Here is a 15,134-nt window from a genome sequence, read left to right on the forward strand (position 1 = left end):
ACCTCATGGCTTGGTTTTTGCTCTGAAATGCACCGTCAATTGTGGGACCTTATATAGACAGGTGTGTGCCTTTCCAAATCATGTCCAATCAATTGAATTTACAACAGGTGGACTCCAATAAAGTTGTAGAAACATCTCAAGGATGATCAATGGGAACAGGATGCACTGGAGCTCAATTTCGAGTCTCATAGCAAAGGGTCTGAATACTTATGTAAATAAGGAATTTCTACAAACCTGTTTTTGCTTTGTCATTATGGGGTATTGTGATGTCATTATGGGGTATTGTGATGTCATTATGGGGTATTGTGATGTCATTATGGGGTATTGTGATGTCATTATGGGGTATTGTGTGTAGATTGCAAATAAAACAAAAATATTTCATCCATTTTAGAATAAGGCTGTAACGTAACAAAATGTTGAGAAATTCAAGGCATCTGAATACTTTCCGAAGGCACTGTAATTTCTAAAATACAGTGTACTTAAGTATCAAAAGTAAAAGGATAAATCTTTTAAATTCCTTATACAGTATTAAACAAACCAGACAGCACCATTTTCTAGTTTTTATTTTATTTACGGAAAACCATGGGCACACTCCAACACTTATACATAATTAACAACCAAAGCATGTGTTTAGTGAGTCCGCCAGTTTAGAGGCATAAGGGATGACCAGCGATGTTATCTTGATAAGTGCGTGAATTGGAACCTTTCCTGTCCTGCTAAGCATTCAAAATATAACGAGTACTTTTGGGTGTCAGGGAAAATGTATCGAGTAAAAAGTACATTATTTTCATTACGAATGCAGTGAAGTAAAAATAGTCATAAATATAAATAGTAAAGTACAGATACCCCAAAAAACTACTTAAGTTGTACTTAAAAGTATGTTTACTTAAGTACTTTACACCACTGTCTGTACCCATGTATACATTTATTCAAATCTGTGGCTTTTTCAGCTCCAGGTAACAGACAGACAGACTGACAAAGACAGCCAAGCAGCAGAGAGACTAGAGAGAGGGACATTCTTAACACTCGCACAGTGGTCCCGACAGAATTAAACAGAACAGTAATATAGGGTATGTGTCCCAAATGGTACACTACTCTCAACTTAGTGCTTTAGACCAGAGCCCTGGGAATACGGTGGCTGTAATGGGGATAGGGTGTATTTGGGACACACCCTATGTGTCTCTATGGTGGTCCTCCTAATGAGACATCCATCTGGTCCCACAGCGCCGAGGACAGGGGTGTGACAGAGACTCTGGACTAAAGCCCTGTCACTGTGACGCCTGTATGGCTCTGTGGGAGAACACACACACACACACACACACACACACACACACACACACACACACACACACACACACACACACACACACACACACAGACCCAGACCGTGGTGACACTAATGGATGTACATGGGCCTCTCTTACTCCCCTGTGGTTACTAACATCAGAACAGTAGACATTCAGATCATTGAGAGGCAGACAGGCTACATTCAGATCATTGAGAGGCAGACAGGCTACATTCAGATCATTGAGAGGCAGACAGGCTACATTCAGATCATTGAGGGGCAGACAGGCTACATTCAGATCATTGAGAGGCAGACAGGCTACATTCAGATCATTGAGAGGCAGACAGGCTACATTCAGATCATTGAGAGGCAGACAGGCTACATTCAGATCATTGAGAGGCAGACAGGCTACATTCAGATCATTGAGAGGCAGACAGGCTACATTCAGATCATTGAGTGGCAGACAGGCTACATTCAGATCATTGAGAGGCAGACAGGCTCCATTCAGATCATTGAGAGGCAGACAGGCTCCATTGAGATCATTGAGAGGCAGACAGGCTCCATTCAGATCATTGAGAGGCAGACAGGCTACATTCAGATCATTGAGAGGCAGACAGGCTACATTCAGATCATTGAGAGTGCACTTTCACTACCTGACTGACTGACTTGTGAGGACATACTGTAGTGTATTACTAAATAAGGTAATGTACTGTATATATCCTCAGCCAGTATGTAGATGCCCCTTCAAATTAGTGGATTCGGCTATTTCAGCCACATCCAAAGCTGACAGGTGTATAAAATTGAGCCCACAGCTATGCAATCTCCATAGACAAACATTGGCAATAGAATGGCCCGTACTGAAGAGCTCAGTGACTTTCAACGTGGCACCGTCATAGGATGCCACCTTTTATTTTCCTTTTTTTTTCAGGGGGTGGATCAGCTTTGATATTGCGGATAGACTGTTGCTTCCATCAATGTAATTGTCTGCAACATTTCCAATCCACCATATATTTTGGGGGTATATATATATATATATATATATATATATACATACACATACCCATATATATAAATATTCATACATATACACACTTTTTTTAGAATATACCTTTATTATTCCCCCTGCAAACCCTACCACCCCTCCCCCAATTGGAGTAAAGTAATAAACAATAACACTTAGGCTTCTACCTTCAGTTGATACATACTATACACATATTACATACTATACACATTTTACAGACACAATCTATTTTACAATAGTTTGTATTTATTCCTTTATCTATTTCTGATACCCATCCAGTTTTATTTCTATTTGTAACTGTGCTATTTCACAACATTTCTGAACCTATATACATTTTACAGACCTCGTATGTTTTACATTGGTTATATTGTTGTTATTAGTCCCACCCTTCAGCTTCATTCAACCACTCCCATCTATCTCTTAACACCCTCCATTTTGGATTTCTAGCAGCCATATATTTTTCAACTGTGCTGTGATGCTTCACAAAAGTAATGAACCTTTCTATTCTCATTGCTTCTACAGATTGTAAAATAATTATTATATTATTGATCGATTGACTTTTCAAATAACCCAGTATTGCTATCTACAGCGTTAGTTCTAGGTAAATGTTGCAATTCTTCAACCATTCCTGGACCTGTGACCAAAAACGAGCTACATATGGACAGTACCAAAATAAATGATCTAATGACTGCTTCCTCGCAGCATAGTCTACAGAGCTGGGGAACATTGTATCCCCCATATATATATATATATCTGTCTGTCCTCGGTGTCTGTCCTCGGTTGCAACACTCACTACCGAGATCCGAAATGCCTCTATAAGAAACGTCAGCACGGAGACATCAGCTTTATGAAATGGGTTTCTGAGACCGAGCAGCCGCACACAAGCCTAAGATCACCATGCGCAATGCCAAGCATCGGGTGGAGTGGTGTAAAGCTCACCGCCATTGGACTCTGGAGCAGTGGAAAAGCGTTCTGTGGAGTGATGAATCATGCTTCACCATCTTGCACTCCAACGGACGAATCTGGGTTTTGGAATGAGATGTTCGGCGAGCAGGTGTCCACATGCTTTTGGTCATGTAGTGTACCTCCAAAGAAAGCATCAAGAACTGCATGGTCAGAAGCAAAACTATTCAGTTGACTACTCTGCCTTTACTAAACTGGCACACATTTATTTAACCTTTATTTAACTAGGCAAGTCAGTTAAGAACAAATTCTTACACATCCATAAGTGTGATTCCATGATGTGATTCAATAGCTCTGAAATGAACCATCTTGGCTCTGAAATGAACCATCTTGGCTCTGAAATGACCCATCTTGGCTCTGAAATGAACCATCTTGGCTCTGAAATGAACCATCTTGGTTGTAAGATCAAGACGCATTGTCCAGTCTTTGGGGAAGGGGAAATGGTTCACACGCTACTGCCGGGCAGACGACTGGCTGGAAATAAAGAATGAATCACTTCTCACAGAATAGTCTGCATGTCACGACGTCACCGACCTTCTAGCCATCGCTGATCCATTTTTCATTTTCCGTGGTTCCAGTCCAATCAATTACATGTTGTGTATTTAACCCTCTGTTTCCCCTCATGTCCTTGTCAGTGATTGTTTGATTGTATGTTATGTGCAGTTATGTTCTGGTGTGCGACGGGTTTTGTACCCACTTTTATTATTTTTGTATATTTTGGTTTTCGGGGATTTTGTGAGCACTTATTATTAAACGACTCCGTTTATACCACGCTCATTCTCCTGCACCTGACTTCCCTGCCACCAGCATGCACCCATTACAGAATCACCAACCTGAACTATGGAGTCAGCAGAAGGTACCCCGGCCATTGAGGTGGAGGAGCGCGTCCAGGAGCATGCAGTTATGCTTCACCATCTTGGCGCCGCCATGGATTGCGTTGTCCAGACAATGGACCGCTGGGAGAGACAGGGAGTTCTTCCAGCGCCTCCACCAGCACAACCGGGGTCTCTCCTGAGCGCCCCTTTCCCGCCTGAACCCAGTGGGATCCGTATCTCCTTGCCCCAGGAGTACAAACGGGAGGACAGCGAACTGCCAGGGGTTCTTATTGCAATTAGACCTCTATCTGGCCACCGTCCACCCAGCTCCATCGGGCCGTGAGAGGGTGTCCGCCCTCGTCTCGTGCCTCACCGGGAGAGTCCTGGAGTGGGCCAACGCCGTGTGGAGAGAGGGAGATGCGGCGTTGGACCAGTTTGAGGAGTTCACCCGCCGTTTCCGGGCAGTCTTCGACCTCTACCATCTGAGGCAGGAGACGAGGAGCGCCCAGGAGTTCGCCCTGGAGTTTAGGAACCTAGCTGCCGGCGCGGGATGGAACAACAGGGCCCTGATCGACCATTACCGCTGCAGTCTGCGCGAGGATGTCTGTCGGGAGCTGGCCTGTAGAGACACCACCCTCACGTTTGACCAGTTGGTGGACCTGTCCATTCGGCTGGACAACCTGCTGGCTACTCGCGGACGTTCAGATCGGGGTCTGGTGGTTCCATCCTCCCGCGCTCCCTCTCCGATACCTATGGAGCTGGGAGGGCGGTGCGCAGGGAGACAGGAGGGGGTTCCCGCTCGCACACCATCTGTGGCCGCAGAGGTCACACTGCCGGTCGGTGCCGGGTTGGTTCCTCTGGGAATCGAGGCAGCAGGCAGGGCACTCTGGCGCCACCCCAGGTGAGCCGGCACCATTCTCACCCAGAGCCCTCTGTTGCACATATGTTTGTGTCTGTCACGTTCCCTGCGTTTTCCCCACATTCCCAGCATAAGGCGCTCATCGATTCAGGCGCGGCTGGGAATTTTATTGATAGAGCTTTAGCCTATAGTTTAGGGATCCCCATCATTCCCATGGATGTGCTCTTCCCCGTTCACGGCTTAGATAGTCGACCATTAGGGTCAGGGTTGATTAGGGAGGTCACCGCGCCTTTGGGCATGGTGTCGCAGGGGGGTCATACGGAGAGAATTAGTCTCTTCCTTATTGACTCTCCTGCGTTTCCCGTGGTGCTCATAACCCCACTGTTTCTTGGCCACAGAGGGCTCTCACGGGGTGGTCGCGAGAGTGCTCAGGTAGGTGTTTAGGGGTTTCTGTTGGTGCTACTACGGTGGAGAGTCCAGACCAGGTCTCCACCATGCGCATTCTCCCTGAATATGCCGATTTGGCTCTCAAAAAGGGAAGGCGACTCAATTACCACCTCATCGACGGGGCGATTGTGCGATAGATCTCCTGGTAGACGCTGCACTTCCCAGGAGTCACGTGTATCCCCTCTCACAAGCGGAGACGGAGGCTATGGAAACATATGTCTCAGAATCCCTGCGTCAGGGGTACATTCGGTCCTCCACTTCACCCACCTCCTCGAGTTTCTTTTATGTGAAGAAGGAGGGAGGGAGGTCTGCGCCCGTGTATTGACTATCGTGGTCTGAATAAGATCACTGTGAGGTATAGTTACCCGCTACCGCTCATAGCCACAGCAATAGAGTCAATGCACAGGGCGCACTTCTTCACCAAATTAGATCTCAGGAGCGCTTACAACCTGATGCGTATCCGAGAGTGAGACGAGTGGAAGACGGCTTTCAGTACCACCTCTGGGCACTATGAGTACCTCGGGTTGATGAATGCGCCATCAGTCTTCCAAGCCTTTGTAGACGAGATTTTCAGGGACCTGCACGGGCAGGGTGTAGTGGTGTATATTGATGACATTTTGATATACTCCGCTACACGCGCTGAGCATGTGTCCCTGGTGCGCAGTGCTTGGGCACCTGTTGGAGCATGACCTGTACATCAAGGCTGAGAAATACCTGTTCTTCCAACAGTCCGTCTCCTTCCTAGGGTATCGCATTTCCACTGGAGGGGTGGAGATGGAGAGTGACCGCATTGCAGCTGTGCGTAATTGGCAGTCTCCCACCACGGTAAAGGAGGTGCAGTGGTTCTTCGGGTTTTCCAACTACTACCGGAGGTTTATCCGGGGTTTTGGTCAGGTAGCAGCTCCCATTACCTCACTGCTGAAGGGGGGGTCCGGTGCGCTTGCAGTGGTCAGCTGAAGCGGACAGGGCTTTGTGTCACCTGAGGGCTCTGTTTACCTCTGCTCCCGTGTTGGCCCATCCGGATCCCTCTTTGGCGTTCATAGTGGAGGTGGACGTGTCCGAGGCTGGGATAGGAGCTGTGCTCTCGCAGCGCTCGGGTACGCCACCAAAGCTCCGCCCCTGTGCCTTCTTCTCGAAGAAGCTCAGCCTGGCGGAGCTAAACTATGATGTGGGGGACCGGGAGCTGTTGGCTTGAGGGGGCTAGACACCCTTTTCTCATCTGGACTGACCACCGCAATCTGGAGTACATCCGGGCGGCGAGGAGACTGAACCCTCGCCAGGCAAGGTGGGCCATGTTTTTCACCCATTTTGTGTTTACCCTTTCTTACAGACCAGGCTCCCAGAACGTTAAGGCAGACGCATTGTCCCGGCTGTATGACACAGAGGAGCGGCCCATGGATCCTACTCCCATACTCGCCGCCTCTTGCCTGGTGGCGCCAGTAGTGTTGGAGCTGGACGCGGACATTGAGCAGGCGTTACGTGCAGAGCCCACTCCCCTCCAGTGTCCAGCTGGGCGTCTGTACGTTTTGTCTGCTGTCCGTGACCGGCTGATCTATTGGGCCCACACGTCACCCTCCTCTGGTCATCCTGGGATCGGTTGGACGGTGCGCTGTCTTAGTGGGAAGTACTGGTGGCCCACTTTGGCTAAGGATGTGAGGGTTTATGTTTCCTCCTGCTCGGTGTGCGCCCAGTGTAAGGCTCCTAGGCACCTGCCCAGAGGTAAGTTACAACCCTTACCCGTTCCACAACGGCCATGGTCGCACCTGTCGGTGGATTTCCTGACCGATCTTCCTCCTTCACAGGGTAACACCACGATCCTGTTCGTTCTGGATTGTTTTTCTAAGTTCTGTCGTCTCCTCCCTTTGCCCGGTCTCCCTACAGCCCTACAGACTGCGGAGGCCCTGTTTACGGGCCTTCAGTACCTCGTGGACTGGGAGAGGTATGGTCCGGAGGAGAGATGCTGGGTTCCGGTGGAGGACGTGTTGGATCCTTCAATGCTGCGAGAGTTCCACCGTCTCCATCCGGATCGCCCTGCGCCTCGCCCTCCAGATCGTCCCTGAGGTCGTCAGGAGGGGGGGTACTGTCACGACTTCCGCCGACGTCGGTCCCTCTCCTTGTTCGGGCGGTGTTCGGCGGTCGACGTCACTGACTTTCTAGCCATCGCTGATCCATTTTTCATTTTCCATTGGTTTTGTCTTGTCTTCCTTCACACCTGGTTCCAATCCCATCAATTACATGTTGTGTATTTAACCCTCTGTTTCCCCTCATGTCCTTGTCGGTGATTGTTTGTTATGTGCAGTTATGTTCTGGTGTGCGACGGGTTTTGTACCCACTTTTATTATTTTTGTACATTTTGGTTTTCTGAGTTTTGTGAGCACTTATTAAACGACTCCGTTTATACCAACTTCATTCTCCTGCACCTGACTTCCCTGCCACCAGCATGCACCCATTACACTGCGTGCTTCACCAGCCCACAAGGTGGAATAAGTGGCATTTTCCCATCGCTCTAAGGCAGGGTTCTCCAACCCTGTTCCTGGAGAGCTACCCTCCTGTAGGTTTTCGCTCCAACCCCAGTTGTAACTAACCTGGTGCAGCTGATCAACCAGCTAATTATTGGAATCAGGTGTGCTAGATTAGGGTTGGAGTTAAAACCTACAGGACGATAGCTCTCCAGGAACAGGGTTGGAGTTAAAACCTACAGGATGGTAGCTCTCCAGGAACAGTGTTGGAGTGAAAACCTACAGGACAATAGCTCTCCAGGAACAGGGTTGGAGTTAAAACCTACAGGACAATAGCTCTCCAGGAACAGGGTTGGAGTTAAAACCTACAGGATGGTAGCTCTCCAGGAACAGGGTTGGAGTTAAAACCTACAGGATGGTAGCTCTCCAGGAACAGGGTTGGAGTTAAAACCTAAAGGACGATAGCTCTCCAGGAACAGGGTTGGAGTTAAAACCTACAGGACGGTAGCTCTCCAGGAACAGGGTTGGAGTGAAAACCTACAGGACGGTAGCTCTCCAGGAACAGGGTTGGGCTCTCCAGGAACAGGGTTCTGGTACCCCATGTATATAGCCAAGCTATCATTGACTTGGTTCTGGTACCCCATGTATATAGCCAAGCTATCATTGACTTGGTTCTGGTACCCCATGTATATAGCCAAGCTATCATTGACTTGGTACTGGTATCCCATGTATATAGCCATTGTGTATTTATTCCATGTGTTACAATATTTTTTTACTATTTACTTATTTTTTTCTATTATTATTATTATTATTATTATTATTATTATATATATTGCATTCTGCATTGTTGGAAAGGCCCGTAAGTAAGCATTTCACTACTCACTAGTCTACACCTGTTGTTTACGAAGCACGTGACAAATAAAACGTTGTTTGAATAGGTAATAAACAGAGAAAAAAGGCAGTTGTTTAACCATTTGTGTCTCTCTCTCTCAGAGTGAATGGATGACGGTATATGGTGGGTCGGGGAGTTGTTATCTACTTGGGGAGATGAACAATAGTCTGCTTACACTGAATAAACATTCATAGAAAGTGTGTCACAGTTAGAAGAGCCGGCTACAGACAATAAAAGCATTAGTCATCCATTATTAGTAATTAGCATTGTATTAATTGGACTGACGGAAAAGTGAAAGTGGCGCGTGTTTGGGTGTGTGTTTGTTTTGAGTGTTTGTGCATGCATCTGTGTCTGGAAACTGAAAGTGGTGCTTGTTTGTGTGTGTAGGGAAGAATGGGGAAAGGGGTCATTGGATACACTATGAATGAATGGAGCTTATCTGACAAGGGGACAGAGACAGAGTGGAGGAGGTTGGGTACATGGGTGGGAATGTAATTGCAGTAATGCATTTGTTTGGCTTGAATATTAACGTGTCAAACTGTGGCGGTTCTAGACCATTTCAACTGGGGGGGGGGGGGGGGGGGCAAGCTGGGGCCAGTTGTACTGTTAGAGGGGCCAGTTACATTAGACGTTATTGTTGTCATCGTTTTCTTCACTGCATTGCAGGCATTAGTAGTCAAAAGACCATGTTCATAATCATCATCGTTGCCACTGTCTAATAACGGATGTAAAAAAGAACGATAGCAAAACATTTTTATGCAAAAATTATTTCATACTCCACATTTAGGGGGGCCACAAGGGGGTCCAAATTGTTGTCACAGGGGCAAATTGTTGCCCCCCCCCCCCAGAACCGCTAGTGGTCTCAAATAGCCTACACGACAGATCTCCCGGGAATATTATAAAGACATTTTTGTATTATAGTTACATTTTGAGAAAATAGAGTAACGTATATATTGTTGTCAAGTAAACGAAATAACAATTTGATTTGTACAATTATATTTTGAGAAATCGTATTATGTGTGACATTTCTCATGTGACTTGATTTCGAACAACTGACAGGTCCAAATATGCTCCAATCACCAGAGTTATGTGCGTATAAACGTTTCACACATTACGCATTACATATTGGCCACTGCACTGCTCCGTTTCTCTCTCCGGTTATGTGATAACAAGAATTTGTGAAAACCTTCAGCGAAGGTAAATAACATGCCTGTCACATTTTGGGTAAAGTGTGAGTCGGGTTAACTCTATTACTTGATAACCAGCCATAGCCGACAACATTAGCAAATGATGACAGGGCAAGTCGAACACTTGCCAGCTGTCCACCGGACCAGCCACACAGATGCACACACATATGTACAGGGCTGTACACCTGTTTTGAGTAACATACCACATTTCTGTAGGCCTACCACACAAGAAGTAGCCACAATACTGTTCTCTGTCAATTTCTACACAGCATGTCATTTCATTGCGTCCAGCATTTGAATGCGCCAAATGAGTTTTTGCCTACAGACAACATCCATCCCTTGTTCCCATGCATAAACTACTCAAGTGAATGACATCCGACTCCGATCCTGTCTTTGGGTTGTTATGGCATAAAAACATTATTTACTCACCTAACCTGCAGTCTCTGTGGTGCACTCTCTCTTCCAGGTTTTTGCACTAGGCTAGTAGACTGATATATTTCCCCTGTGTGTATTTTCGTTGGAGCCCGGTCCGTCCGTTCAGAGACTCGATCTCTCTATAACACCAGTTCACAATAGCGCATGAGCCGCGGCACCTTTAAAGCGCGCGCACTGCAGCGCCGCTGCTGACAGATGGTGGTTGAGCACTGAATCATTTTGTCAAAATAGATTCCCAAATTCAAAATATGTCCCGCTGTTACTGTCAACATCACAGATGGGGAACAGCTGGATGGGGTAAAGGATCATGTAAGCTAAACTCATTTTACATGCTGCGTTATATAAATGATTTCCTGTTACTATTGTTTTAATCCTCTTCTTGAAATTAGAGGGGTGAGTGAAGTGCTTTGCTATACTTTCACCATTTATGAACTTTTGTTGGATTCATGCATAACGATGTATTATAATGGGAGTGCGCAAACAAAAACAACATTCACCATAAACAGAAAGTGAGATGAGGTTGATTGCTTCCCCTTCAGGGATAAACAGTAGGCCTATACATTTGTGCCTTTAAATGATTACGTCTCCTAAGAACAATGTTCTGAAACAGAATGCATCATATCACCAGCAGGAGTGAAGCTACAGTACGTTCCAAATGGTACCCTATTCCCTACATAGTGCACTACTTTACACCAGAGCCCTATGATCCCTGGTCAAAAGTAGTGCACTATATAAAGAATAGGTTGCCATTTGGGACAAATCCTGACTCTGAACAGCTAAGCCATCAGCAGGACCTTTTAGGCCATCTAGTCCTAATTGCAGGAAGCCCTAATGTCTCCATCACCTCCCATTGTCCTGATGTCTCCTCTACTGTAGTCTCTCATTGTCCTGATGTCTCCTCTCCTGTAGTCTCCACTGTAGTCTCCCTTTGTCCTGATGTCTCCTCTACTGTAGTCTCCCATTGTCCTGATGTCTCCTCTACTGTAGTCTCCACTGTAGTCTCCCATTGTCCTGATGTCTCCTCTACTGTAGTCTCTCATTGTCCTGATGTCTCCTCTCCTGTAGTCTCCACTGTAGTCTCCCTTTGTCCTGATGTCTCCTCTACTGTAGTCTCCCATTGTCCTGATGTCTCCTCTACTGTAGTCTCCACTGTAGTCTCCCATTGTCCTGATGTCTCCTCTACTGTAGTCTCCACTGTAGTCTCCCATTGTCCTGATGTCTCCTCTACTGTAGTCTCCCATTGTCCTGATGTCTCCTCTACTGTAGTCTCCACTGTAGTCTCCCATTGTCCTGATGTCTCCTCTACTGTAGTCTCCCATTGTCCTGATGTCTCCTCTACTGTAGTCTCCCATTGTCCTGATGTCTCCTCTACTGTAGTCTCCCATTGTCCTGATGTCTCCTCTACTGTAGTCTCCCATTGTCCTGATGTCTCCTCCACTGTAGTCTCCCATTGTCCTGATGTCTCCTCTACTGTAGTCTCTCATTGTCCTGATGTCTCCTCTACTGTAGTCTCCACTGTAGTCTCTCATTGTCCTGATATCTCCTCTACTGTAGTCTCCACTGTAGTCTCCCATTGTCCTGATGTCTCCTCTACTGTAGTCTCTTATTGTCCTGATGTCTCCTCTACTGTAGTCTCTCATTGTCCTGATGTCTCCTCTACTGTAGTCTCCCATTGTCCTGATGTCTCCTCTACTGTAGTCTCCCATTGTCCTGATGTCTCCTCTACTGTAGTCTCTCATTGTCCTGATGTCTCCTCTACTGTAGTCTCTCATTGTCCTGATGTCTCCTCTACTGTAGTCTCCCATTGTCCTGATGTCTCCTCTACTGTAGTCTCCCATTGTCCTGATGTCTCCTCTACTGTAGTCTCCCATTGTCCTGATGTCTCCTCTACTGTAGTCTCCCATTGTCCTGATGTCTCCTCTACTGTAGTCTCCCATTGTCCTGATGTCTCCTCTACTGTAGTCTCTCATTGTCCTGATGTCTCCTCTACTGTAGTCTCCCATTGTCCTGATGTCTCCTCTACTGTAGTCTCCCATTGTCCTGATGTCTCCTCTACTGTAGTCTCCCATTGTCCTGATGTCTCCTCTACTGTAGCCTCCCATTGTCCTGATGGCCTGGTGGCTGTGGTGGTCAGGTCATGTGACTAGAAAGAGAGATACATTTCCTGTCAATTCCATCTGGAGCGAGTCACACTCAACCAGGCATGGCCATTCATAGCATGCCGATGTTAGAACACATTCATTATCACTGGTTTAGCAGGGGAAGCCATCTACAGTCTGCCAGGATGGAACCATAGAATTAGAATGATTCATTCTAATTCTATGTATGGAATCAACCACCAGGCACTCTAGTGATTCTACTGGAGATGCTCTCCACTGTCTGCTTGCAAGTTACTGTGGTTTAATGTTACTCTGTCATTACTGAAGGAGGGATTAAATAAGCCTGGTTTGGCAAAATAGCAACACAATCCCTTAATTTAGCTTCAACTACCACACAGTGCGGACACATGCAACCTGTCTTGCTGCGAGGCAGCCACATTTTGATCTGTGGTTGTGTTGAGAACTGGAGCATGTCCTAATAAAATAAGGATGACGTTGGATAACAGAAAGAGACATCTCTTTCCTCCGCTCATCTCCAAGTTATAGGTTGTGTTCTGACTCTTCATGATGTAGTGTGAGGTTACAGATATCATCTTGTGGAAAAGACACAAAATAACCAAAGCGGTCCAGAATGAGAGAATACAGCCAGTCGGAATACATGGGAAATGGTCTCTCTGCTCCACTAGTTTTCCAAACATCCTACTGCTGTTCTGATTCAGAAAAGCTCTATTGTCCCAACATTGGGAAATTTCATTTGCTATTATTGTATAAAAAAATATACTGAAACACACACTCTTAGAAAAAAAGGTTCCAAAAGGGCTCTTTGGCTATCCCCATAGGAGAACCCTTTGAAGAACCCCGTTTGGTTCCAGGTAGAACCCTCTGAGGAAAGGGTTCTACATGGAACCGAAAAATGTTCTACCTGGAACCAAAAGGGTTCTACCTGGAACCAAACAGGGTTCTTCAAAGGGTTATCCTATGGGGATAGCCAAAGAACCCATTTAGGGTCTAGATATCACCTTTTTAGGTCTAGATAGCACCTTTCTTTCTAAGAGTGCAGGCATACAATTAATACACAATAACCGTATCACACAAGAATAGATAAAAACATGACAATACCAGGATCTTATAATATATACAACCATAGCTATACTATACATAAAGTGTAACAGTCTGTGTCTTCAGTCCTCCTCTCCTGTACACCGTAGCCCTACGCATGATCTATTGTTAAGGGACCAGGGAAATGACTAGCCTATAATTAAGGCCTACTGTTAGCACAGCATTATTAGTCATTCAATTTCTTTAATGGGAATGTCCGTTCTAGAACTCCTATTTGTATGTCTTTGATCCTCTCCTCCTGCACTCTCCTATTCATTATCAGTTGTAAGGGGCCTGGGGAGTCGTGCCTGCCACCCGGCCCACATCCTCCCAGAGCCACATTAAGAAGTACTGTTACTGTCCTCCCCTCATCTCAGACTGCCTGCAGACATGTCTGTGGATCATCTCAATCCAATTAAAATATTCACTTCATTTCCTTCTGCATGCAAATGATCTGGAACATACTCTGAGGATTATTACTCTATGAGTTAATGTGTAGAGTATTGGTAGCCATAGGGATGTATGGCCCTCTAGCATGTTCCTACGTAAACTCATTGTTGAGACAGAGAATAGGTCCTGTTTACGTCTCGCCCTGGAGTTGAACCAGGGACCCTGAAGAACAACACTTCATACTCAAGCACCATCAAAAACAGAGAGTCAGAAAAGCAAAGAAACATATACATGTACCTTATTCATCTGTTTGATGACGCTGAAGGAGGCATTATGAATCTGGCGCATGCAAACAGAGAAAGCAGGCGTCATCACCCGGCAGGAACCAGGTCCCTTTTCTTGAATGAGTCAGTGTTTCCCTGTCTTACTAAAACAACAAGCTAGAGAGATGCACACAGAGAAGGGAGATGCACACAGAGAAGGGAGATGCACACAGAGAAGAGAGATGCACACAGAGAAGAGAGATGCACACAGAGAAGGGAGATGCACACAGAGAAGGGAGATGCACACAGAGAAGGGAGATGCACACACACACAAGAACCACCGCCGTCAAGTAAGACGTCAAGCCGACCATGAAACAACCAGGCTGGCATTCTGATGAATGTGATCCTATAACTAGATCAGAACCAAAGACCACCGAGCTGAGGCACACACACACACACACACACACACACACACACACACACACACACACACACACACACACACACACACACACACACACACACACACACACACACACACACACACACACACACACACACACACACACAGTCTAATATAAGTACTTAATGTCACTGCACAGTATTTGTATACTCATGGGAGATTTCTTTTAAATTCCTCTACAAATAAGTTCCCAATCAATACTTGAAATTGCCCGAGCGGCACCAGAACATCAATATGTATTTAGAATTTTAATCCAGCAATACAGTGCATTAAAACTAAAGCAGATTTACCTAGCTCGGTGGACACCCTAGGAAACTCAAGAGTTAACCAATCCTGTGAAAGGATTAGGAACCTCAGGTGTCTATACTTCAACAGCGAGTTAATGAAGTAAGGCCTTGTAAACAAAAAGGGATTCATGTAGAGATCTACTGGTCTTTAGTCCAGCCAACCTTTTGATA

General features: G+C 46.1%; 1 protein-coding gene across 16 annotated transcripts in view; it reads right to left on the minus strand.

Moving 5' to 3' along the window:
- LOC106561640 (neuronal cell adhesion molecule) overlaps positions 1 to 10,546 on the minus strand; it is a 155,877-nt gene extending 145,331 nt beyond the window's left edge. For 9 of the 16 annotated variants that reach the window (XM_014125769.3, XM_014125778.3, XM_014125776.3 and 6 more), the window contains exon 1: positions 10,358 to 10,546. The gene's annotated coding sequence lies outside the window, so the exon portion shown is untranslated. The remainder of the gene's footprint in view (positions 1 to 10,357) is intronic. The other 7 variants (XM_082957413.1, XM_014125781.3, XM_045688471.2 and 4 more) reach the window with 2 other exon arrangements.
- Between the last annotated feature and the right edge of the window lie 4,588 nt (positions 10,547 to 15,134).

Source organism: Salmo salar, chromosome 10 (assembly GCF_965601325.2).
Source record: "Salmo salar chromosome 10, fSalSal1, whole genome shotgun sequence".
In the NCBI taxonomy this organism is placed as follows: Eukaryota; Metazoa; Chordata; class Actinopteri; order Salmoniformes; family Salmonidae; genus Salmo; species Salmo salar.